Here is a 27,232-nt window from a genome sequence, read left to right on the forward strand (position 1 = left end):
TTGTATTTGCCATAGAAACTAAACTACTGTGGCTGTCAGCACTGATGAAGATGGCTAAACTGTTTGAAAAAGAAACCAGACATTGCAATGCAAAGATAGTTTCCATTACTAAAATTAACTTGAAAAGTCAACATCTACACAGACTATTTACCCAGTTGGTCCCCAAAACGAACTATTCTCTATTTGGAAATTGTCAGCTCTTCCTATTCTTTAAATTTGCATTATCAACAAGCCTATATAGACTACTGATAATTCTTTAGGGTCAAATGTGCTCTATTTACCATATTTTTGAGATACATAGATTTAATTAAAAAATAATGTCCTTGTATACTTTGATGCTTCTGAAGAAACAAACGCTTTTTGCTGCAACTTCACTTCTTCAACAGAAAGTCATGAGGCTGCTGAGATTACTCTTTACATCAAAATCTTTGTCACGTTGTATATGTCATACTATCCAAGAGCAGTCTCTATGAAGTTTCCCTATACAAAAGATAGCCGGCAGGTTCAGTGCCAATGCCAAAGCCATTCAAAGACATTTAACTGGTAAATTTCCACTTTAAAATTGTGAACTGAAACTGGCTTGTTTTTACCATTATGGATTAGTTTGCAGGCAACCTTGGTCTATTCAATTGCACTAAAACAATGAAATCCTTGTAAAATAGCGATGTCTGATGTTACTTCACACTTCCATCCAGTAAAGAAGGAAAGGCAAAGGTTAGATAAGGATTTCCATAATAAAATAAAATCTCTCTGTTATAAAAAATAGCTTTACATTTTATTTTGAACAGATGACTCCATTTTTTACTTGATTGAATACATGAAGGTCATAGCAGTTTAATGCTTGCAACCCCCTTTATTCTATCTCCATGTGTATTTATAGCTTCTCTCAGCTTTTACCTCTTTCTAATTTTGAGGCCAATGGTTTTTAACATGGGGATTGGGAGGGTGCTCTTCTTAGGATTTAAGGTAGGTAGGATCAAAATCAGAACTATAACAGAAATCCACATTATCATTGTGGAGAAACTGAGGTGTCACGTCCAAGTCAAGTTATCAGGTGAGAATAATTACCATGGAGAACTTCTGCTCTGTATGAAATTGTGCTACTTTAGGTTCAATATCATTGTTTATCAGAAAAATGCAGGTTGAATAAAGAATGAGTTACTAATAGAGTAACTATAAAGTAAAAATTAAAGGGAACAATTCCAAGTGCTGACAAGGATGCAGAACAACTTGAACTGCCCTACGTTGTTGGGGAAAATGCAAAATGGTATAATCACTTTGGAAAAAATTTAGTAGTCTTATATTCATACAAAACCTGCCCGCACTTATTAATAGCAGCTTTATTTGTAATAGCACAAACTGGAAACAACCTGTCTCTCAGAGGAGGAATGGAAAAACAAAATGTGGTACATTCATATAAAGGGATATTACTTGACAGTGAAAAAGAACTGTTTAGTGAATCTTGCAACAATGTGAGTGATCAAATGCATTAAGTGAAGGAAGTCAGTAGAAGGCTATAAATCCTACTATTCCTTTTATATGAGATTCCAAAAATGTCAAAACTATAAAAATGGAGGGCACAATATTAGTTACCAGGGGTTGAGAATGAAGGAAAGGTTTAAATACAAGGAATATCACCAGGGAGAGAGGATCAAATTTTATCATAGCTTGATTATAGTGGTGGTTATGAGTGTATGTGTTCATCAAAATTCATAGAACTGTTCACTTAATGGTGTGAATTTTTAATGCATGCAAGTTATAAAATTTGAATAATACATTCTTTGCAAATTTTAATTTTGAACAAGTAGGAGGGCTTGGTGATGGAAAAAGTATGGCTTTCTTCTTTAGAGCTGTAGAGCATTTAGGTGCAGGTATCAGAACATGATGACTGATGAAATTTCTTGGAAGCAGCAATTCTTGGAGGATAAAGGCTTGGTCAGGGAAAATACAACATAAGCCTGGAACATCCTGTTTTGACACAAATTTAAAAAGTGCTAAAAGAATCTTGCCTGGTGGTTCAGTCAGTTAAGCATCCGCCTTCAGCTCAGGTCATGATCCCAGGACCTTCGGATCAAACTCCATGGGCTCCCTGCTTGTCAGGGAGTCCCCTTTTTCCTCTCCCTCTCTATTTCCACCTTGTTCCTTCCCTCTCTCTCTTTAGCTTGCTCTTTCTCAAATAAATAAATACATTCTTTAAGTAAATAAATAAATAAGATAGATGATAGATGATTGATAGATAGATAGATGATAGATAGATAGATAGATAGATAGATAGATAGATAGATAGATAGATAAATTGTGCTAAAAGAATGATGAGACATACCAAAAAGACATCAAAGTCACTTTGAAGGACTGTCCACTTACAAATTTGAGATCATTTGAACATTAAAATACATAACAATATTAATGGATTAGAACCCTTTGAATAAAATAATAATCTGAGAGACAGAAAGACAGGGAGGAAGGATGGAAGGAAGGAAGGAAGGAAGGAAGGAAGGAAGGAAGGAAGGGAGGAAAAAGGTTTTTCTTTACAACAAACACGATGCTAACAAGTACATTTAGTAGACATTATGAAATTAAAATTAGAAAATAATTATTAGGCAACTGTCATGATAAACATTAATAGATGCTAAGACTAGTGGGGTAAGACTTTATAAGTGGGATATTTAAAAAAAAAAACTACCCGGAAAATACTTATTAATTACAAACAGGTAAAAAAAAAAAAAAACTATACAATGAAAAAACTAAGCAGGCACAACATTAATCAGGTGATTAAAGTTAGCATAACAATGAATGAGACAAATCAAAATCATATACTACCTGATAAAATGTAATAAAAGGAAGAGATCTCCTCTATAAGAAACTTGCCAGAGTATATAACATGAATTTAATATTAAGAAAAAATCAGACAAATCTAAATTGTAGGACATTCTCCAAAGTAACTAGTTTATAACATTTAAATATATCAAGGTTATAAGTCAGAGAAAGACTGACTATTCTAGACTGAAGAAGACTGAAACAGCATGGCGCTATGTGGTCCTGGATTGGATCTTTTTGCTATAAAAAAATTATGGAGATAACTGGCAAAAAAAAATGGGTCCCCATATTGATAAAGTAATGCATCAGTATAGTAATATATTGATGTATCAATATTACTATTGATATAGTAACATACCGGTATTTATTGCTCAATGTTGATTATTATGCTATAGTTATATAGGAGAATGTCTTTGTTCACTAGAATACTTATTTAAACATTTGGGGATAAAAGAGTGTCATGTCAGCAAATTACTCTCAATTGATTAAAAAGTGTACTTTTCAAAAAGATTTATTTATTTATTTATTTATTTATTTATTTATTTATTTATGAGAGAGAGAGAGAAAGCCTTTATGCATGCAAGTGGGTGAAGGGGCAGAGGGAGAGAGAGAGAATCTCAAGCAGACTTCCTGCTGGCTGGATCTTGGGATGCTGAGATCATGACCTAGTGGAAACCAAGAGTCCAACTCTTAACTGACTGAGCCACCCATGTGTGCCTAAAAAGTGTATTTTTTTAACTAATTTTTCAAAAAATATGAGTTTTCAAGATAGCCTCTGTTGATTGGTTGTATGAATATGGGATTCTGATAAAGCATATGAAATGGTTTTCAGGATTGTCTTTTAATGGTGTAGATAAGGAAAGTAGTTTTCTACTAACTTACTATCCTTTATTGTTTGGGTTGCCTAATGAATATCAACTCTCTTATACTTCCAACTTGCACATTATGTGAACAGAATGGGTTCTTTCTCTCTTGACACTATAAAACCAGCCAAGGAGAGGAGATTAAATGAGTACATCATGGGCCTGAAATAATGTGTTATCCACCAGGAGATTACACAAAGTTGTGCTGACCCTGTCTGCACAGAGGTGGCTGGCAAGAAACAGGTGAGGTGAACTATCAGAAGTGATATGAAAGAAGTGGTCAATGTGGTACACTCCTGGCATCATTCAGATCCTTCATGCCTTCCATATTTGGCTGATATCCTATTATATGAGATCCTGAATTTTTGGCTAAGGGGGAGGAGGTACAAGGTCAGTTCTTCACAGGGTCAGTTCAGATGTTGGCTGGACACAAGCTGCAAAGTGGTAATGCAGAAGAGTTAGTGAAAAAGCTATAGTGGCCAGAGCTACTGAAGATATTTTGAGATATTTATTGTTTACTACTGAAGGTTATGTCCTTACTCAGGAACCCAGTCTATACTCCACTCCTACTATCCAGGCTTGCCGCATAGCAACCCTTATCCAACAGAGACACTACTAACAACTTTGGGTTGATTTGATCATAAAGCTTATGTAGCAGGGAAGATTGTGCTTTCGACTGGACTATATTTGAAACTTGCAGCTTTCTAAGTCACCTAACAAATGGATTGGATCAGTAGTTGCCTTCAAAATGTCCTGTGCCTCTTTCTAGTAGTTATGAATTGCTAAAGAAATTAGAAAAAAAAAAAAACAAAAACAAAAACAAAAAAGAAGGGGATGTATCAGGATGGATGCCTCATGTCTTTAAACACCCAAAATTTTCACATTTTTTCTGAAAGTTTAACATTCCACCCTCTCGTGCATGCCTTGTGGTTTCCTAGGGCTTCAAGCATACTTCCTAATCCTTGCTCACCTGGTCCAACTGAAATGATATTAAAATGTACTGTGAACCAGTACGACAGCATGGCATCTGCACAATGTCAAGACTGCTTCTCAGAGCCTTGGTAGAACTGGTCACTACATTAGTGAATGAAATTAAAGACAGATAAGACCAACAGGTTCTGAAGTGATAACACAAATGGTGTCTAAAACAAGCCAGTAGCAAATAACAGAATCTGGAGAATGCTGCGAATGTGTTTTCTGTTGCTGTCATCCACAAAATTTAGTTGCTTAAAACAACCTCCATTTATTATTTTCTATGGTCTTTGCTTAGGACCTCCCTTAGAGTGGTTCTACGTAGCTTTGTCTCTGTCACCTCGGCCCTTTAATCTACCCTCTGACTTTTCTTCCTTTTCATAAATAATGGCACATATTTGCAACTGAGTATCCTTCTCAACTTCCTTCCTTCTCATAGAATAGACTCTTTTTTTTTTTAATTATTCCAACACTTTTAATGCAAGCTGGTAGTAGTTCCTCCAATATAGCTGTCTTTAAACGATGTGATTGTATGTGGTATAGATGGAGCCCCTTCATCTAGCTTTCTGAGGCAAAACTTTAACTCTTTTTGATGTCTCAGAAAGTGTCCTTCACTCTCAGCGTCAGCTTGATGTTTACTGCGAGGTCATGTGTAACTAACTAGCAGCACTCAGACGTTGATTGTGACCTGAGCTAATTTCTAATTTTGAAAATCTTCTGCTGGGAAACCCCAGGGGTAGGAAAAAATTTTGTTTTTTAACACAGCAAATCATATCTCTCTTATGTTTCCTCTACATTTTGCTTAAATTCTGAAATGCTATTTTTTTTAGCTCATCTAACTTCTTTCATATTTTATGATAGGAAAATAAATATGTCTATTTGACACTTCAATATTATTTCTAGAAATCTCAGAGGCACTAATACTTTTTTGATGTTGCTGCAGATGACAATCTTACTAATTATCCTGTGGTACAAGACTACAGTCCTCTTTATTCCAGTGTCTGATAGAAATTTCCCTTATGCTCTTTAGGACTTCACCTGTTAGCTGGCCCCTAAGCATATGCCATAGAATTTACTATTTTGTTATAATAGAACCTTACTCTGGGTACAAATCTTGGTTTCAAATTATCTATTACTGTCTAAGAAACCACCTTAAAATCTAATGGTTTAAAACATTAAGTATTTATTTGTTCATGATCCTTCAATATTGACTGAGTATGATTGGAATTGCTTGGCAGTGTCCCACACATAGTATCTACTGGGGGCTGGATGCCCATGAGAACATCTTTTTTTTTCACATCTCTGGTATCAGCTGGGATAGTTGGAAGAACTAGAACCAGGCTGAGTCTCCCTCTCTACCTCTCTCCATATTTTCATCTCCTTCTCCTTCTTCTTCCTGTTTCTCATTTTCAAATGATCCCTGTATTCTACAGAAAAAAAAAAATTTTGAAGGTCTTCCAAATTTAGAGTGGACAGAGCTCCATTTCCCTACATCAACCATCCATCACTGGACACATGAGGCACTTTTTTAAACTCTATTACACATGCTCATTTGTCTATCAATGGGTTCTCTTCACTCAGAATGAAGAAATTCTACTAATTTCTAAAATCTCGACTAATCATCAGTTCCTTATTTTTTTCAACAACCCATACCTTACGCTCTCTTCTTACAGCTAAGGTTACAATATATTCTGGTTTGCTTGAAACAATCCTTGTCTACTCCTATTGGTTCAATGCAAGTATTAATAGCTTACTTTTCACTATTGAAAGTATCCTGTTTTAGAGCTAATACCTTTCTACAATTAATCAAGAGACTTCACTACTAATATATTTTAAAGAATATGTATAAGATGTATGTTTTTTCTGTTACAATGTGAACATTTGGAATACTTGCTTTATTAGTATTTATGTCTTTGGAGGCCTTTTACAATGTCAAGGCTAAAAGTGTTTCTACAGTAAACCAGAGTTTAAGAATATACAGAGTAATTAAAACTATTTCCATATTCAGTATAACTGATAATGGTAATTCCCTTGCAACTGATAACTGTATATTTGAGGCCAACCAACTCAACAGAAACAAATCATTGAATGCCAAAATTTAGTGTGAATTGGTCTTTCACTAAATTGGACATTTATCAATTTGCTTTTAGGCAAATTGGCATCCTATGAATTGATTCTTGGTAAATTTCCTAATGCTTTCTGTGTTTAATGGCCTCAAAAGAGTCAACCTGTATAATTGAAGCAGTTGATTTGGGGTGGTTTGCTTTGTAGGGAGAGCAAATTAATCTGCATAAAATTGACTCCTTTATAGTTATTTTTGTCAGGAAATAATAATTACTTTTTATTTTCTTCAGTGTTTTAGATTGAAAAAACCTGGTCAGCTTAATTAATCCTATCTTTAAAAAGGAAAGGGGAAAAAAAACCACTTTATCTTAATACCAAACCATTTTGAAAGTCATCCAGGATTTTGAGAAAGCCTACTAGGTATGTGAGCATTATACTTTGCTCCTGCCCCCACTTCTATTCAAAGCATTTCTTTTCATGTGTTAATTCAATAGAAAAGAGACTGGGCTTCAAGTCTGTCTCTCTAGTATGTACTACATACTGGGAATGTGATAAATGTATTTATTCATTTTAACCAAATTCTACCACAACAAAACAATTTAGAGGCCCCATGGAGTCCATTATAATGGGATTTTACCTGTACTTTGATTGAATTAAAGAATCCTATATAGAAATCAGCTATTTAAACATCATCCACTACGACCTGAATCACAACGTTTTTCTCTGAAGGAGCACATTATTTACCATAGTTTTGGACAGAGGCTAATTAATCCACATTTTGGATGGTACCACTGCTGGCTTCTGACAATGTGCTCTGCATCCCACCACTCACATAATGCTCTCCATAGAAAGCCTGCATGAAATTTTCTAAGCAGGAATCTACATGAATTTCTTGGAAATAACTCAGACTTTTCATTATGCCTCTGGTGTTTATAGGAGGATTATTTTGTTCACATTAAATAATATCATTTATTTAAAATCAGAAAATTGTTTACACAATTTTATCTTATCCATTTACCTTTCTCCCCAAAATGTGTTTTAATATAGATGGTAAATACAGTATGATTACTTTATATAGTCATAACATCAACCGAAATAGGATATAATGACAAGCAATAATCACCATAAAGCCATCTCATTATGATTATTTTAGCATTTGATAGAGGTTTTGCCTAAGGCAAAGCCGGGAGCTTCATTTATTTCAAAGAGATAAAAACAAGGAAATATGCACATTTGGCATTAAATATTATTATGCAATCAAGGTCTATGAAAGGTGGAGAGGAAATTTATATTCACATGTACATTCTTTCTGACCTTTGAGACTTCCTAGTGACCACAGGGACACTGTCATCCTAGCTATTCTGCAAGTGTAACTGCAGCCCAGTCTGAAGAGCCAAGGAGGATTGTACACATCTTTGTAATAACATCAGATTTCCATGTGACAAGACATTTGCTATTATATGTTATTTTTTTAATTGCAAAGCTGATGAGTTTAAGTCAACATATTTCTTGCCTGCTCCTTCTGCTTGTCAGCTGTAGCTGGATTGATAAAATGCAAATGAACAAATCATTAACGAGTACTGGTTATGAATCTCTCAGGCAGTTCAGGACCCTATCAAATCCTGCACCTATTACTTTGTGTGATTGATGTACTATTGTAAGTGATTGTTCCTGATCTTATTAAATCTTATTGATTTTTTCCCAGTTTCTATTTTATGCAGGGCCAGGCTTGGACTATTATGAATGTTGCTGAACACTGTTAATCAAGCTTACACAGCTATTTTGATGGCAAACAATTAGAACTCTGCAGCTCTACCTTGCAATTAGCTTCAGGGATATGGACCTCAGCACCATAATAATGAAAGAGACCTCCTTCAAGCACGGTAATGAGATTTACAATTATGACCCCAAATAACCTCTGAAAAGAACCAATCTGCAAATTTAGATGTGTTTATCAATAATTTCTCCATATTTATGAAAATGAATTTGAGAATTTTTCTCAAAATATTTCCTAGCAGAATATTCTTCTGTAATATTCTTTGATAAAGTATCACAAACAAAGCTTAAACGGTTTTAATTATATAAAATTGCTGTTATAAATACCTTGTATGGGATAGCTGACTTACACCTGCATATGCAGATAAAAAATAATTATTCAAATAATTTCTCAAATAATTGCATGGAATTCATATTTTCCAAATATGACAATAGAACTTGTTAAATGGAATTTAGAATATAAGTATCATTTGTTTTACTTTATTTATTTAACATATTTATTAAGCATCTACTATGTGAAGAGCACTGCAGTTGAATCTATGCATCATACAAAGATAATTGAACATGACCTCCTTCTAGACTGCTCTCATATAATATTACACATGTTTAAATTAATATGACAAAAGTATCCACATCAGTGTAATTGCATTTGAATACTTTGGAGAAAATCTCACGGATTCATTCTGTTCTAAGCCTTTACATCCCTTAGATACAAATTATTTTTTACTCCTCATTCCTAGCAAGACACATCATTTCCTTCTTTATTTAGAATGTAGTATCTGGTGAGATTTTTCTTCTTCACATCTTTTCCCTCTTGTCACTTAGGAAGATATGCTATTTCTTCAGCAATGATTTTACTCTCACTCCCTCTCTACTTCTTATTTGCCATTAGTTTTATGTTTCTAGTTTATACTCATTCTCTTTCCACTGTTCCTTTTTTCTTTGAAACACATGGGTTCCCCCTCCCTAGAGAAAACAACTAATTAACAAACTATCCCAACTTATATTTGATGCTGATGTTACATAACTCTACATTTTCTTTCACCTTTCTTTCAAAATTCTGCATCTAGTGTTTGATGACTGTGGTCTCCACTGTAAGGCATATGGCATTTTGAAGAACAGCTCTGTTGGCAAAGGCTAAAAATAAACCATTAAACTTCCAGAGTGTTTAATAGCAAGAAACATGTTGAGATAGACCTCTCCCATCCTGAAGCTTCACTATATGTCAGACATGGGGTGAGGTTGATACAAGGTCAGAGCTGTGATAAGAGTCAGGGATATTAGTTGTCTACAATTACTAACCCGTGCCCCATTATAGGCTGGCCTGCATGTCTCCTGGCTAAACAAACAGCCATTCTGATTTCACTTTATTTTTCTTAGGTACCTTGCCATTAGAAGTAGAAAGAGCAAGATAGTAGTTTTAAGGTCAGAAAATAGCAAATTTGGAGTCCTGTTTAAAATCACATATGAGTTATGTAACATTAGAAAAATTACCTCAAATCTTCTGAGCCTCAGTTTCCTCATTTGATATTTAGAATTCACCAAGAGCCATTGTCAAGGATTAGAAATTATGTATTATAATAATGTCCTGCTCTGCACATGATCATAAATTGCCTCCCTTCCTTATGCCATCTTCCCAGAGAATACGTCTCTACTAGCCCAACTTTAAGAGAAGTAGGCTTCATAACCACTACTCATCTACCCATTGTCCATGCTAATTAGATCGGGAAAGACATGTGACCCCAGCCTGAGCCAAAGAGAAATTCTCTGTTTTTTGCTTCTGTCTCTTTCTGTCTCTCAGTCATTCTCACTCTCTCTCTCACTCTCTCAATCTCTATCTTTCCCATTTTAACTAACACAAGAAGTTTATCATCAGTTAAGAGTGACATTCTATACTATAAAATTAAAGTCATAGTCTTCATCAATGCAAGACAAAACTAAATGCAAGTTGAAATTATAGGGAACCATCTGCACAGCCTGCAGGTGCACAGCAGAAAATGGTGCAGATGTGTTTACAAAAATAGGGTAAGATACCCACGAGTGCAAAGTGATGAAAAGGCAAAGATAAAGCAGGGTGGGGAAGAGAAAGAGAGAGAGAGACTGATGTAGCACACTAGCTCATCCAGACAAGCCCTGTCCTGGTTCTTGATGTTCTCCAACTACTATAAAATCTGCCTGTGTTTTAGGGGGATCAAACTTTATAATCTTAACTCTCCTTACATTTTTGTTGTTGTTGTTGTTTGTTTTATTGAGCTAATCTTAGTCAATCTATGTTCGATATATTGCAAGTGCTGCTATTTATTTGTTCGAGTTGGAGAAGGGGGAGTTCATGATGCCCTAGTCCAGGCTTAGAGAGCAATAGTGAAGAAACCAGATAAAAACACTGCCTTTTGAATCTTCACTTGAATTTCCTCTTTTTATTTATTTTATTTTTTTATTTAAGATTTTATTTATTTATTCATGATAGTCACAGAGAGAGAGAGAGAGAGAGAAGCAGAGCGAGAAGCAGGCTCCATGCACCGGGAGCCCGACGTGGGATTCGATCCCGGGTCTCCAGTATCGGACCCTGGGCCAAAGGCAGGCACCAAACCGCTGTGCCACCCAGGGATCCCTCTTTTATAAGTCTTCTTCTCGCAAAACCTTGGAGTAATTTGCATCACTTACTATTTTAAATTCCTTATCCAGTTCACCAAAGAATCTTGGTAATTCTAACTTACAGGTATTACCTATTCTTTCCACTGACTCTGCCCTGGACCAGTGCCTGGTGAGAGCATACACCTACTGCCCAGGCCTCCTTTTTTTTTTTTTTTAAGATTTTAATTATTTATTTATGAGAGACATAGAGAGAGAGAGACAGACAGAGACAGAGACAGAGACAGAGACAGAGAAGCAGGCTCCACACAGGGAGCCCGATGTGGAATCTGATCCCGGGACTCCAGGATCACGCCCTGGGCTGAAGGCAGGCACTAAACCTCTGAGCCGCCCAGGGATTCCCCAGGCCTCCTTATCTCCTCCGTCACACACCTTTCCAGACTGTCCCACAAAGTTACAGACAAATCATAGTACCAAACTTGGACTGTGTTATTTCCCTGTTTTTAAAAAACTGATGACTAAGTGTTCTTACCATAGTAAAGTTTAAAAGAAATTGATGACATTTTACTTAGCCATAAATCCAAACTCCTTTAGCCATATATTAAAAGCTCACTAACATCAACCAATTTTTCCTGCTAGATTTTCTACCAACTTCTAAATCAATTTTTCTACATTATTAATACTATATATAATTTTATACTTGCGTCTCTTGCTTGTGCTTATATTCTATTACTTTTTTAGAGTGAAGTACTTTTCTGAACGTTTACTTCTGGAAATGTTTAGACTCTACAATAATACTTTCTGGGTTTAAATCTTGGCCTTCTCCTTTTTTCTGTTGTGTAACATTAAGGGAGGCATTTAGCCAACCTACGCCCTGATTGTTTTATCTACTTAAAATAGTACTATCTCATAAAATTTTTCACTTGATTTTTTTTAGGATTGTGGTAGACAGCCTCTAATGGGCTGCAGAGATCCTTGGCTTTCTGGTTTTCACACACTTTGTAATGCCATGCCTTTGATTATGGGACAAACTTCTTTTTATTTTTTTTAATAAAATAAAAATTTTATGTATTTATTTATTTGAGAGAGACAGAGACAGAGAGAGCAAGCATGATCAGGGAGGAGGGCTGGTGGGGAGGCAGAAGCAGATTTCCTGTTGAGCAGGGAGGTAGACACAGGACTCAATCTCAGGACCCTGAGATCATGACCTGAGCTGAAGGCAGATGCTTAGCCAGCTGAGCCACCCAGGGGCCACCCTCGGACCAAACTTCTTGACTTGATTCTAATGTATAAAATGTGGCTAAAGTGGTGGATGTCACATGTGGCTTCCATCTTGGGTGCTCTCTCTTGTTCTTCAGAATGTTCACCTTGGAGAAAGACAGCTGTCATGTTGTGAGGTAGCCCTATAGAGATGCCCACTTGAGTGAACTTATAAGATCTGCTAAGGCCTGCTAACAACCAAGTGAGTTTGGAAGTATGTACTTTAGTCCCCATTGATCCTTAAAATTACTGCTATATTGACTGAATGACAGCTTAACTGCAACCTGAGGAAACATCTGGACCCAGAGGCCCCAGTTAAGCAGCACCTGGATTCCTGCCCACAGAAATTGTGAGATAATAAATGTTTGTAGTTTTAAGCTGTTAACTTGGAGCATACTTTAATATCCAGTATAGATGACTAAAAGAAGAATTAAATAAGATAATGGTAATTCATGTAAAGAGCTTAAATGCCAAAAAAAAATATATATATATATATTAACCACTAATTGTATTGCTAATACTATGGGCCACATTCACATTTCTCTCTTCTGAATTTTTTGGGATCGATACATTACTATGTATAGCAATCTTACGTTATAATTTTGGACTCTTAGATTATTAAATAAATTATATATATATATAGATAGATAGATATAGATATATAGATATGTGTGTGTGTGTGTGTGTGTGTCCGTGTGTGTTATTATAATATATATATACACCAACTCTGGAATATCAAAATTGTGTTTCCATCCCTAATACTTCCAAGCATTGCTGTCACCAAATTTCATCAGCCAACTATCTGCTATGGCCTGTCAAACAGAATCCACGTGCATGATCTGGATTTTGGTATGTACTTGAGAATTTCCCGGGCCAATTCCTAGGGGGTGAAGCTTATGGAATTGACAGTGTAGTTTCTCGTGGAGAGGGACTTTGGGGGGCCTTCATGACTACCAGGTGGTTCTGCAGAAGTCACCAGTGTACATCATCAGGGGACTTGCACTGAGTTCTAGGTTGCACTAAAATTTGCCATGGAATTTAGGAATTTAAAGAAACTATATATATATATATATATATATATATACACACTATATATATGCATTTTACATATACAGATATGTATATGAATTTAAAGGAATTTAAAGAAACTATATATATATACATACAATATATATACATTTTACATATACAGATATGGAAATATATTTGCATATGCATGTTCACATATCTGTATCCATATCTATATAGGCATTATATATATTTATATATATATAATATAGATAACTATATTTATCACACATCTATATGGATATATTTATACCTTTGAGGTCGAGACTCATTTGGCTTTATCTTTTTTCAAGTGCTGTGTTAAGCCTATACAAAATGTGAATTTATTGCATGATGAATAAATTGATGCCAGATAGAATGACACACTTTGATCCATTAGGCTTGCTTTAAGAAAACTGTGCAAGCTGCAGAACTGGTATTTCTGGAATCCATTTAGGGGTTACTGTGAATTGGGTCAAAGGGAATTAAACAGATGGAATTATCTGGTTTCATTTGAGTGAGCTGAGAAAACAGAGATAGCATAGCCTTGACCATAGTCAGCAGCATATAACTTTTCATTTAATATTGGACCAAATATAAGTAATCAAGACCAATTTATATTATCAAAATTAATTTGAAATACTAATAAATACTAAGCCTACATACCACTAATTTTGAAACCTTGTGATGTGGAGGAAGAAATTTGAATTGCATTGTGTGTGCTTTAAGTGTTGTCAAACAACTAGTTTATTTGTTTATGTGCCCTTTTTCATCACATCCATTAGTTTAAATATTACATGGTTGCACAAATTAAACTGATACAGACATTCAGTTAGAAACCTGGAGGCAAATTTCTGACCTAAAAAGCACACAGATTTGGTAGACTGACAGATCTGGGCTCAAATCCAGATTCAGTCACTTGCTAAATTTGTGCCTTTGAGCAAATTATAGAACGTTTCTTAATTTCAGTTTCTTGTTGTCTAAAATGGGGTAATAATATTTGCCTCATAGAATTATTTCAGGGATTAAATCGAGTTATATAGTATCTGGTACATGGGAATCACTAATCTTGCTCATGCTATTTTTATATGTTTATATTAATGGTACACATTTAAAAAAACTAAAACAGGAGAAACACAGAAATGTACTAGTTAGCAAATATCACAAAAACATCCAAGTTCAAAAATGATCCCTGATGTCCAACTAATTTTCATTGACTATTTCATGGTGGCAGACCTTGAGTGGCCATGTTATAGTGCCATGAACAATAGCAGCCAAGCTACTAAAAAGGACTTTCTTTGCCCATCATACTTCTATGTCTCAGAACTGTCGAATTATCCAAAGGAATTTTACAAGAGAAATTATTTTAATCATTCCTGAGGATATAAGTCACTTACATTTTCCTCTTTGCTATTAAGTTTTCCTAGGTCCAAGTATATGAATATTAATTGTCATCTATTTTTATTTCCTTGTTTTTAAATTGTTTCTCAAAATAATTTGGATACTTACTGAAGAACATATGTTAAATGATACTAAAAACATTAGATTGAACAATATTATTTTAAAGATTTTATTTATTCATGAGAGACACAGAAAGAGAGGCAGAGACATAGACAGATGGAGGAGCAGTCTCCTTGCAAGGAGCCCGATTTGGGACTCGATCCCAAAATTCCAGGATCATGACCAGAGCTAAAGGCAGATGCTTAACCACTGAGCCACCCAGGCGTCCCTAGGTTGAACAATATTAAAATAACAACTTGAAATAAAAACAATTTCTGTATAAGTTTATACTAGTATTTTGAAATGGGGATTTAAGAAAAAATCTAAATAATTGATTCTAAATAAACCGTTTTTTTTCTGCCACTTTTATAATCACTCCCTTGCAATTGGCCTTAATATTCCTACATTTCTCTCCCTCCTAGTGATTTTCTGATGAGGCCATGACACTAGATAAAAATTAAGCCCAAATATTCACTTACTTTGCACCTCACATAGGGTTGCTGACTAGGTAGGGAGAAAAATCTTCAAATGCTGTGTAACTCTACTCTATGACCATAAATAAACTGACCACCTACCTAACCTATTTGTCCTCTACTACATAAATATAACTATTTTATACCAACTTTTCTTTTCTTTCCCCAAAGATTTATTTATTTATTTTAGAGAGAGGGAGAGAGAGAGAGAGGCAGAGACAGAGTGCTGGTGGGGGGTAGGCAGAGGAAGAGGGAGAAAGAATCCTCAAGCAGACTCCATGCTGAGCACAGAGCCCGATGAGAAGCTCGATATGGTGACCTGAACCGAAACCAGGATTTGAACCCTTAACAGATTTTAAAGGTGCCACCCAGGTGCCCCTTTACTAACCTTCCTATTCAAACTTTCAATATACTCCCCCACCTTCCAGTGGCTCACCTATAATCCATAACTGCCACCACCAAACGTATAACCCAGAGACAGAGAGAGCACACAAACTGATATTCTAGGTTTAATAATACCTTCATTTTCTTCCCACAAAATCTTTCTAACACCTTCCCTTCAGTTATAATGAAAAATGTGCCCACTCAGATCCAAAGTCAAATCCTTTCCTACAGGTCTAGATTTCAGTTCCTTCTCACATTCTCAAGGATGTTACTCATATAATCATAACTTATCTCTTGAATTATTAATTTTCTTTTTTACTACTTTGTGTCCTTAATACATAGACATACTCTTGGACCTTCCACCCTGAAGATTCCACTGTTAATCTCCTATCTTATTTGTTGACTTTCATTCATTCACAGAAATTACTTCAAAAGAGTCGTCCATATTCACTCTCTCCAAACACCATGCCATTTTCTTTCTTTGACTCGTGCAGTAAAGCATCAGTGCCCACTCTTTCAGTGAAATTGGTCTCATCAGAGTTGTACAATGAACTTGTGTGCTGCAAAACCTAATAGTTACTTTTTCATTCTCGGCTTCCTCCCGTTTTTAATAATTTCCGAGATAATTGATCAATCTTTTTTTCTTGAAGCATTCTCTTGGATTTTATGGCAATCAGCTATCCCTGTTCTTTCATACTCATATTGTTATTTTCAATCTCTTCTGCTGACTGTCCTCCTTTGCTCACACTGTAGGTCTTGTTGGCTCCAGGATTTCATGTAGCTCTTTTATTTTTCTCTAAATTAACTGTCTGCCTGAATAAGACTAATCCATACTAGACATTTTCATAAGTGCTCTACAAAAGTATGAAAGAGACAATAAGGATGTAATCATAAAACATATTTTTTCCAATTATTGCCTTCAACTATGAACATTGAAGATCTCATAATAGTATCTATGGCAGTGAACATATCTTTCCAGTTACTTTCAGCCATCATAGTATTCAGCCAAATTAAGTTTATAATTTAATCTCATATCCAATTCCATAATTGTTTTATACCTGCTCCTGAAACTCCTAAGGTGAAGGATATATCTAATGGCACTTCGGTGGCTCTCAGGAAACATGGAATACACCTAGCTCCTATTATTTCAACTTTGGAGCTTTAGTCATCTATCTGGACACCAGGAAAGGAAAGCCCAGGGCATCCTGCTGCACTTTATATTCAATTGCCTACTGAATATTTCCCCTTGGCTGTACAATGGGTGTCTCGAAATTATTATGGTCAAAATAGAACTCTAATTTCCCAAGCCCACAAACCTATTTCTCTGTCAGTCTTTCATATCTCATTACATGTCACTATAATCTATCAGATTGGTCGTGACCAAAACATAGTTATCTTTGATTTTTCTTTACCCTTTCCCTGCTCCTCCCCCAATCCAACAGCAAATCAATGTTTTTCAATTTAGAGTTTGGTAGGTAAAAAGTCAAGTTTAGATACAGTCTTTTTAAGAGCTATAGAAAATCATAGAAGCCAATATTTTGATGAGTTGGCCATTGTAACTAGATAATAAGTCTATTTCCCCTAGTTATAGTGACAGAAGGTTGATCTGAAACTAGGACCCTGATCCCCTAGTTCTTAATCACTCATTTATTTCCTGACCCTTGATTTTAAAGATTCAAATTTTTGCATAAAGTAACTACTGTTGGTTTTTTTTTTGTCTTCAATTTGTTTAATTACACTGAAAGAATCCTCTATCAATACTCTAAAAAATGATACAATTGTCTCCAGCTAAGTTACAAATTATTGAAATAAACTTCAAAGCCTTCTTCACTAGGTATGAAAAAATACATAGATGCAAATAATAAAAACAAAGCAAAAGTGTTTATATACTTAAAAACTATCTCAGTCAAGTTTAAAGCTGTGTTTCCCTTTTTTCTCCTATTATTCCTCTTATCAAATGTCACCTGGACATTTCAATTCTACCTGGAAAGTATCATTAATTTTTGTCTTTTTATTTCTATTAACATAGTTACAGTCCTACTTATCTTTTGCTTGAGGTTTTCCTGTAATGCCCTAAAACTAACAAAGTTGTAGAAGGTGATGTTTCTTCAGTGCTTAAGATTGACTTTGCCATGTACATCCACCATAGCTTCCTTGGAGGTCTGGAAAATTGGTGTATTAATTTGTTCAATCAATTAGCACATCTTTATTGAACTCCTATCCCTGAAATAGGCACTACCTGTGTGGAGATCAAGTTAGTATCTAGCCAAGGGGCAGATCTTAATATAGCTCGATAAGTGTTAGAAATGTAACACGTAGAAATATGGCTTCATTACTGTAAGAGCCAGAATAAAAACAAATTCTTCCCGAAGGTATTGAAGAAATTTCACTGAGACGGTGACATTTTAGGTGGATCCCAAAAAACGACTGGACACTAGACACTTATCGAATTATAAAATGTTTGAAAGCTGCTCTGGAACTAAGGGTTTCAAGATAAAGAGTTTAAAAAATTGCTAACAGTCTAAAAAATTGTGAGAAGTTTAGAAAATTGGGAATGTAGGTTAATTGGGGAATAGAAGGTGATGCAGCTCCAACATCTAACATCGCATATATAGCCAGAAGGTTCTTTATTTTCTGGCTGACTAAACTGGTGCCTTCATCTTTCTACATAGCTCCGTGTGCATCCATCCAAAATCTAGCTTCTTGGTCAAAGGAGGTTGAAGAATGCCTGAGGAGAAGTATTGGAGGTCTGGAAAAGAAGGAGAAACAGATTAGGGAGGCTAGCTTATATTTCCTTTTCTGAGATAATTTAGGTTTCATTCTTTAGGCAATAGGAAAGCAACAAAGGTTTTAAATGGTCACGTTTATGAAGGATGAGGAGGTTTACTAGTGAAAAAGCTGAGGTTAACTAAGAGACAGATGTAGTGAGAGATTTTGAAGCTCATGGCATTGTGAAGCTCTAGCCTAAGGCAATGGGAAAGGAAGGATTGAAAGAAACAAAATTCAAGAGTCACTCTTCAGGCCACAGAAGATGTAGAATCTACAACTTTGTCTACTGAATGAGGAAGCAGAATCTAAGATCAAAACAGGTTTTATAGATGATAAGCCCTTGGGTTGATAGAAAAAAGAAATTTAGAGAATAAGAACACAGGAAGTGAAAGAAAATGATTTACTTTGAAGACTGCGGGAAGGAGATGGATAATAGGATACATTTTTAGACAAGTATTTGTAGATTAACGTGGGATAAATTAGATGTTTTTTAATAGGTAGGATTAAAAAACCATCAGGAAACCTATTTTTCATTAAAAATAATATTTAAACATTATCAGAACCATTAATAGTATATACAAAATATTAGGACAGTACTAAACATGAAATTAAGTTTAAGCCAAGTTTAAATAAAATTCTCAATCAACTTAGCTTTATTATTGTTCTAAACTTTTTGAAAATTGTATCACTAGTTTGAATGAATTCTGTAAATTCATTCTTGTGACTCCTACTTGCATTCTGAATTCATGCTTCTTGGACTCCCTTCCCTCCCCCGCCCCATACACACAAAGTCCTTGGAATATGCACACCAAGTAACTACTGAATTTTAGTGAATCTTCACTGATCAGTATGAATTTGTAACTGCCTTCTGTTAAGATGGTAAAATTTAGTTATTTGGACTAAGTAACTTCAAGCTTAAAATAACCTTGGGGCTTGAAGCTATTTCTAAGTAATATCTTAAGTGACCCTAACAGCTATGTTTAGTTCATTCTGACTCAAGTTTGCTTGAGATTGACATATAGCAAAAATAGATATTTCTGTCTTTTTTTTTCTCTCCAATGTCAAGTTAGGGTGGAAAAAAGCTATTAGAATCACAGGCATCTTGCTTTTTAAAAAAGTGCTCTCACAATAATTCTTTATACAAACTATTACTTGATGATTATCTACTATTCTAAAAATGACTGGAAAGTCCATGGCCCACAGAAGTTACAAAACATCAAGGCAATTTCACCCTTTCAAAAGCTTTCTAACACAACTTTATGAAATTTATCATTCTCTATTTGGGGAAAATATACAATGGGACAAGCTGAAGTCCCAAAAATAAGAAATAAATCTTTTATGGTAACATTAACAGGCCACTTCCAAAAATCACCAAAATTACTCTTAGATGTGGGCACTCCTGAATTTCTGTTCGCTATTATTTTGCACCATGGAATGAGGGGGTTACATAGACAATGCCTGAAAATCTCAACTGCAGGCACAATGTTGCTTCTGAGCCAGGATCTGCTGATAAATTGTGGCTACTTGTTAAAATTAGTCCCAATCTAGCTCTGAATTTCCTTTCCTCCAGGTGCTCAACAGCATAATCATCTATTCTGCAAAGAATGCCATGTTAACAGTTTTAAATATATGTGTGTGTGTGTGTATATATATAAAATTTATATATTTATTAAAATGTATATGTATAATTTATATATTTATTAAATATATATATATATATATACATCTTAACATCACAATAAAAAGAGAATCCAAGTAGAACAAAGAGACACGATAGCTATTCTTGAGACACTTATTATCTAGTTGTAAAGAGAGGGTAAAAAAACCAATATAGAATAGCTTAGAAGTTGTGGTTATAAATAAAAAGTGATCAAATTGGACTCCTCTCCCCCCCAACATATACACAAAGTCCTTAGGTAGGACAGAGTAATCAGTCTATTTAATTAATAAAAATTTAAAAATTAAGAAAAAATGTCAAAGTTGATATTTTTTAGAGTACCATGCAATATTTTAACCAGCTTAAAACTTTTTCATTCTTTTTTTGCAGCCAATGTAGAAAATATTAGAAAATAGAAAAAAATAAACAAAAGTCATTTACAATCCTACTAACTAGAGATAATAAGCATATATCTTGTGTTTCTTTGCAGCTCTTGCCCCTATAATTATCTATTTTACAAATTTACTTCTCTTCATCTCTGAGTGGGTACTGTGGTGTGCCACCCAGATGCCCCTCCAACCCTGAGGCATTCATGTCTCTACCGCTAGGAATATTGAAATTGTGGATCCTGAGCTGATGACTCTTTGAGAGTCACCTGAAGAGATCCTTGTGAGCCCAACTCCCTTGTCCCAACTACCTGGTAGTTCAACTCCTTTCTACTCAGTCCTGCTTCATTTCCTTGAAAGTGTTGATCCCAAGCCCAAGGACAGTCCTTATAAAACTTCCTGCAAGCAGATATCTCTCTTAGAGTTTGTTTCCCAGGAAACCTCACTCAAAATCCTCTGCAAAAGATTTTTGAATCCGTTTATCCCCACTTGAAAATATGCATTATCAATTCAGCATTACCAATTGAAACCTACGTGTAAAATATTTTCAGGGACTCCATGGCCTTTTATTCTATGAACATCATTTACTTAACAATTCCCTATTATTAAACATTTAAGACAAGGAATTCAGGAGATACAGGAGAGCTACAAGAAAGGAAGCATTGGACATAAGGAACTGGGAGGTAACATGAGCAAGTGTAGGAAAGAAATGTATACTTACCTTAACAAGAGCAGAGAGTCTCGAGAACAAAAATAATAAGAAATGCAATTGACAATGGAACTCTGAAAGCAAAGATAGAGGTGCCTGGGTGGCACAGTGGTTGGGCATCTGCCTTTGGCTCAGGTCAGGATCCCTGGGTCCTGGAATTGAGCCCCTCATTGGGCTCCCCATGGGAGCCTACTTCTCCCTCTGTCTGTGTCTCTGCCTCTCTGTGACTTTCATAAATAAATAAATAAATAAATAAATAAATAAATAAATAAAATCTTTTTTTTTTTAAATGAAAGTAAAGGTAAAAAGGTAGAATTAAAATAATGAAAGGTAAGCAGATTACTTGATTAAGAAAATTGGGGAGGAGAGTTATTTTAGAGTGTACATGGGAATTAAGTACAGTGGAGAGCACCTGGATGCAAGGAAGTGAGTAGGTTTCTAGCACTCCTCTTCATGTGGAGGGGAGACCCCGATGCCTGGGATTAAGTGTTGGCTATTCAATTGGAAAGGGAGCCTCAAGAAACATAATAGGCTCCTCCCCCAAATGTCAAGGTTTAATAATGGGTTAGATCTAGTGAGGAAAAAGGAAAGGGAAAATGATGATAAGACGTTTAGCCTGGGGGACAGGAAGAAGATGAAGCTTTTAATGGTGGCAGCAAAATTCAGAAAGGGTGATTCTTGGTAGGGGAAGATGAAATGATTAACTTACCATTTGTTAGGTTAAATTCTTGGTGTTAGGATTTGCAACGAAAGACGATGTGTGGGGACAGGTTCAATATATTTTTTTCCTTCTCTGTGCAAGATATGTCAAAAATTAAGAAAGTTTTTAATTGTAGCAAGAGAGAAAACAAAGCCATGTCACAGGAACTAGTACATTTAGGTATATGCAACACTGGGGTCATCTCAAAGAAGCAATTAGCATATTAACAGGAAGAAGCCTTTCCTACCTACAAATTGTGTGTATATGTGTGTGTGTGTGTATGTGTGTGTATACACATATATTCTTTAAGAATGTTATAATTGTACATTTCTTTTATAGCCTTGAAAACTAAGTTCTTAGTATAAAATTTCTTGGGACAATAAGTACATCTCATATTTGTAGAAAAATAAGTATATTATTTAAATCAATACTAAATTTCATTTCTCATCATAACAAAAGCATAACTGGAATAGTTTATAACTGGAATAGTTTCGCCACGTTTGGACGTAATTCATAACATATACCTGATGTTAAATATGAGATGATAAGGATGATTTGATGAGTGAAAAACGTTAAAGTGGTTTTGAAAGATTAGTTTGGAATGTTAAATTCTTGCTACAGTCTATTTAAGGATTATTCATTTTGACAAAAAAACCATTTTGACAAAAAAGCACAAGTGTTAACTGGTAGTTTATTAATACAATCCACTTATCACTGATTCTCACCCCAGCTTGCCCACATAGTCTGTTCATTCCTTACCTTCATACCCAACATCTTAAAGTTATTTCAAGGAACCCTTAGGGGAACTTCCATGCTCTTGTATGCACTTAGTTCTGGCCTTCCAGACTGATGTTAGTGGCCTAAGAAGCCATTTAAGAGTCCCTGTGTTCTTTCCTTGCTTCCAAAACCCATTCAGATAAGGGTACCATTTAAGTGCCAAGGGTGCAATCTTTCAGTGTTTCAAAAGTCACAGGTCAAATGTCAAAGTTGTACCAGTTTTTCTGCAGCCTCAGTGAGCCTAAGGAAATAGAAGAAACCATTTCATAGGCTTCCTTACATTTTGTCACTTTGCTTCTTAAAGCCTCTCCTTCCCCCCACACAATCATACCCCATAAATAAATTTCTTTGTATTTTTTTTTTCATTTAGAACTCTTTTCCATCAAGCCCTGAGAGAAGTTCATGCTATCTGAGACAATTACTATGTTATCAAGCCCATGATTTCCTTCCTCTTGTATGGAGCTCTTAACTCTTTGCTCCCCAATGTCCTTAATAAAAAGCAATGTTGGTGAAGAAGACATCCCTCCTCATATCCCCTCTCAGCAACAATTTGGCATCCGTTCATGGACAAAGTGCCTTTATGGGAGCTTTTTTTTCCCATCAAGTAATTTGCTTACCCTTCATTATTCTATGTCCAACCATTTTATTCTTACATTTAATAGAGGTTACAAAAGGGTTATATGATGCCCAGGAAATTCAGGGGCCCATGAACTAGCTGCATACATTTTCTTAGAATATGATATTTATGATAATTTTTCTCAGTCTGCATACACATGAAGCTAATCCTCAGAATAATCGAGAAAGCCCATATAGCAATAATTTGTGCTATGCACAGAAAGCCTAGATGGTAAAGGCACACAGAGCACAAGGGAAGAGAGAAGAATGCTTCTCTTCTTTATGTCAGCTAAGTGAATGTCTTAACCTGACTGTAAGAACCAGGCTAGCCTTCAGAGTTAATCTAAGTTAGGACAACTTTGAGACAAGTGGCCCTTTCTCTTCACTCCCTCTTATACATTTTTGCTCGTACTTGTGTATATGTTATTTGCCAAAAGTTCCCTTTTGGGGTAATAACCAGGACACTATAATTTCAGGAACAAAGGACAATATACAAAGTGACTGAGGCTTATCTTCCAGAGCCCACAATTTGGACTACAAAGCTGGTTCTATCTCTTTGACAAGTTGGGCAAGGAATCTTGGCTGAGAGATGCTCTTTATACACATTTGTATCTGGGCTTCTTTGGTGCCACGGTTTAAAAAAGCAAAGGCATCCTGACTTTGCTTATTCTTTCCATTTTAATATAGAATGAATGATCCCTGAGACTTTTTAGAAAATATAGTGTAGCTGAATCAGAACTTCCTTTAGAAATATTTAGAATTCTCACTCAAGGTATCATGTCTAAAATAATTATTTAATAATGCTATTTCTACTATTTTATAGCTGCTGTGTTATTACATTTATGGCCATTATTATCACACTAATATGTGTTGATTTTTATTTATTTTTATTTTTTATTGAACTATAGTTGACACACAAGCTTGTCTTCATCCATCCTCCATGCTAGAAGACATTAAAGAACACTGCTGGTTAAGTGACCTGCAACCCCTTATTGGAATCTCTGGGACAGAGGACTTGCTGCCTCTTGAGGAAATAAACCTATAGAGAAAAAAAGACATGTTTTATGAGTAAGGGTCTCACTATTTTGTGAAAGAACTAAAAAAGAAAGTGGATATTTGTATCACATGGAAAAAAAAGAAAGTGTACTAAATTCCCAGCAATCACCTTCTTGTCAAAAGATGTAAGAAAAATTAAAATGTAAACATCTGTACTTTCAAAATTAAAGCAACTCAAACTTGAACAAGGATACATTTTTTACTTAAACCATAGGGGTAATTTTATTTATTTATTTATTTATTTATTTATTTATTTATTTATTTAGATTTATTTATTTGAGAGAGAGAGCATGGGATGGGGAGGGGTAAGGGGAGAGGGAACAGAGCACAGAGCCCAAAAGGGAGTGAAAATATTCAATAAATTCACAATTTCAGGAGACATTTCTACTCTGAAAAGCAGTAATAAATTACAGAGTCTAAGTGTTACTTTGTATATTATGGGTTACCTAATAAATAGTTGTTGTCTTAACTCTGACAGTGGCTAGATAGTTAACAGTAATGATTTAAAAAGATATGACATGTAAAATAATATTAATAATATTTCTTTTTTCTCCTATTCAAAAAATCAGTGATTATCATATACAGCATCTGTCTTTCAAAACTATCAAGGTACAATAAAAAAAGTGGGTTTTTTTACTTACATTTTCCAGTAAATTTTGATAATACATGTATATGAATAAATATAATACATATGCAGATTGCATAAGATAAACAGTAAAACACTAATGTCCAACTTTTACAATATGCAACATAGTAATTGATGATTAATATAGAGGAATAAACAAACCCATATTGCATAGTATTTGTAAATAGCTTGTAATTTGCTATACTATAATAATAGTATAATTTGTAATAGTAGTTTGTAATCATGTATCAGTATCTATGCTACTCTTAGTTAATGATATTTATTTTTATATTAAGGACTTAATTTGCCTCAAAGAATCTATTGTTTTTCTTATAATATCTGGAAATCAAAGAATCCCTTCGGGTACAAGAACGGGCTCCTTCCTAACATAGATAAACGTAGCTTTTGTATTTATTAGGCTTATACTCAGTTAAAAAAAATTAGATAAACAACTGGAAATGTGCAAAGAAAGCCTATTTTTACTTTAATCATTAACAACAAAAGAAATTAGCTATTCATTTCAAGCCTTCATTTTAGCTGTGTCTAGCATTTTATGTACATTTTTTCATATAATTATCACAACAGCCTTATAAGAAATACATGTTAACGGCCAATGCTGCAAATAATGGAAATGAGTTGCGGTAAGATGAAACTTGTCCAAGGACTTGGGGTCCTTAGGACTCAAACCTAAGTGTACCTAATTCCATAGCCAGTGCATCTAGCTTCTGCACATTGGCTCACTCTGCAATTCTACCTTTCTGTCTGAATTCTGCATCATAAATCTTGCCTGTGAGATTTCATAAATCTCCTGCCACTGTTCTCTAGACACCTGAACTGAACTAGCAATACATACCATCTAGCCTAAATAATCATGTTACAATATAAAATAAAGTTTCTACAACAATATGGGGAGTACCTTCTTCATATCCTCACACTCCTGTTTTTTCTTCTCCAATGCACAGCTTAGCACCCTCCTTTCTCTGGGGAGATAGCATTGATGCTATGGGCGAGGAAGACACTGATTTTCTTCCTCCTAAGGAAGGAATGCCACAAAATATACTGTGTTGATAGGTCTGAATAAACAACCTATCGTGTAACTGAAATACAGCTTGTTTTTACAGGAAGGACTATTTTCAAATTTGGGAGAGGTAAAAATATATGATGAGAATGTGGCAATAACAGGAGAAAGAAAAATTGGAAAAGATTTGGTCTAACTTGCTTCCTCCTCTTTGCAATCACCTTTATTAATTTTCAATAATTGCCACAGTAGCTGCTTTAATAGTTATTATTTGGTATACAAGCAGTAGTAACTTGTCTCATTGACATCTTCAGGACAGAAAACTTTAACTCATCAAACCCAAGAAATTCTGCATTTCCCATTATGCAGGTTAACTCTTGAATAACGGTATATCATCCACCAACCATGCTCCTAAAGACACAGGTATCAAAGTACCCATGCCACATAGGAAATGTTATTAATGCTTGAGATTGATACTTATTCCTTATATTTTGGTTTTGTTTTCAAAAGAAGTTGTGTATGTGTGTGTGTTTCCTTCATTTTCCCTTTGCATAAAGAGCAATTTCTTGTAGAGTAAGAGTAATATTTCAATAGTTTTGCTGATTCTATATGAGCAGAATCCAAGTAATATATAGTATACAAAGTTTAGTACGCATTAGTATATATGTTTAGTATACATACATATATAATAGTATAAATATAGTATGCATATATATGGTATAGATATGTGGTTATATATATATATGGTTATGCATTAAGTGAAATAAAATCACCCAATCATGAGTGATTTCATGTGTAATATTAGATATTCTGTGACTTTGAATTGTTTTCAATCCAGTTTGCAGGGCACAGTGAATTGAAGGGAATCAGTGTGATACCTCAAGAAAGTCTTCTAATTCTTTCTTTCAGGAGGGGACTTGACATTTCGGTAAATTAGAAAGTAGAGGGTGCTGGTGCCTTTCACAAGATGTAAAACGCTTCACTTGGTACTAATGTACGTAAAGCAATTAGTTACTTGTCATGCTGGGCGTTCCCTAAGGCAGTACACTTTCTCCATTAGTATTTATATCTACATGCCATTATACATTGGGTAGCACTAAATAGATGAGATAGGTTCAGAGAATTACTCAAGTCTTGTGCCATCAAGAAAAGAGATATTAGCAAACATTATT

At 34.9% G+C, this 27,232-nt stretch overlaps 1 long non-coding RNA gene across 4 annotated transcripts in view; it reads left to right on the forward strand.

The window, feature by feature from the left end:
* LOC144300196 (uncharacterized) overlaps window positions 1-24,586 on the forward strand; it is a 28,017-nt gene extending 3,431 nt beyond the window's left edge. For 2 of the 4 annotated variants that reach the window (XR_013366785.1, XR_013366784.1), the window contains 5 exons: window positions 7,007-7,136; window positions 8,422-8,599; window positions 12,443-12,546; window positions 13,114-13,193; window positions 24,270-24,586. This is a non-coding gene — a long non-coding RNA (uncharacterized LOC144300196). The remainder of the gene's footprint in view (window positions 1-7,006; window positions 7,137-8,421; window positions 8,600-12,442; window positions 12,547-13,113; window positions 13,194-24,269) is intronic. The other 2 variants (XR_013366786.1, XR_013366787.1) reach the window with 2 other exon arrangements.
* The last annotated feature ends 2,646 nt before the right edge of the window (window positions 24,587-27,232 follow it).

This window comes from Canis aureus, chromosome 28, assembly GCF_053574225.1.
Source record: "Canis aureus isolate CA01 chromosome 28, VMU_Caureus_v.1.0, whole genome shotgun sequence".
NCBI classification, from domain to species: Eukaryota; Metazoa; Chordata; class Mammalia; order Carnivora; family Canidae; genus Canis; species Canis aureus.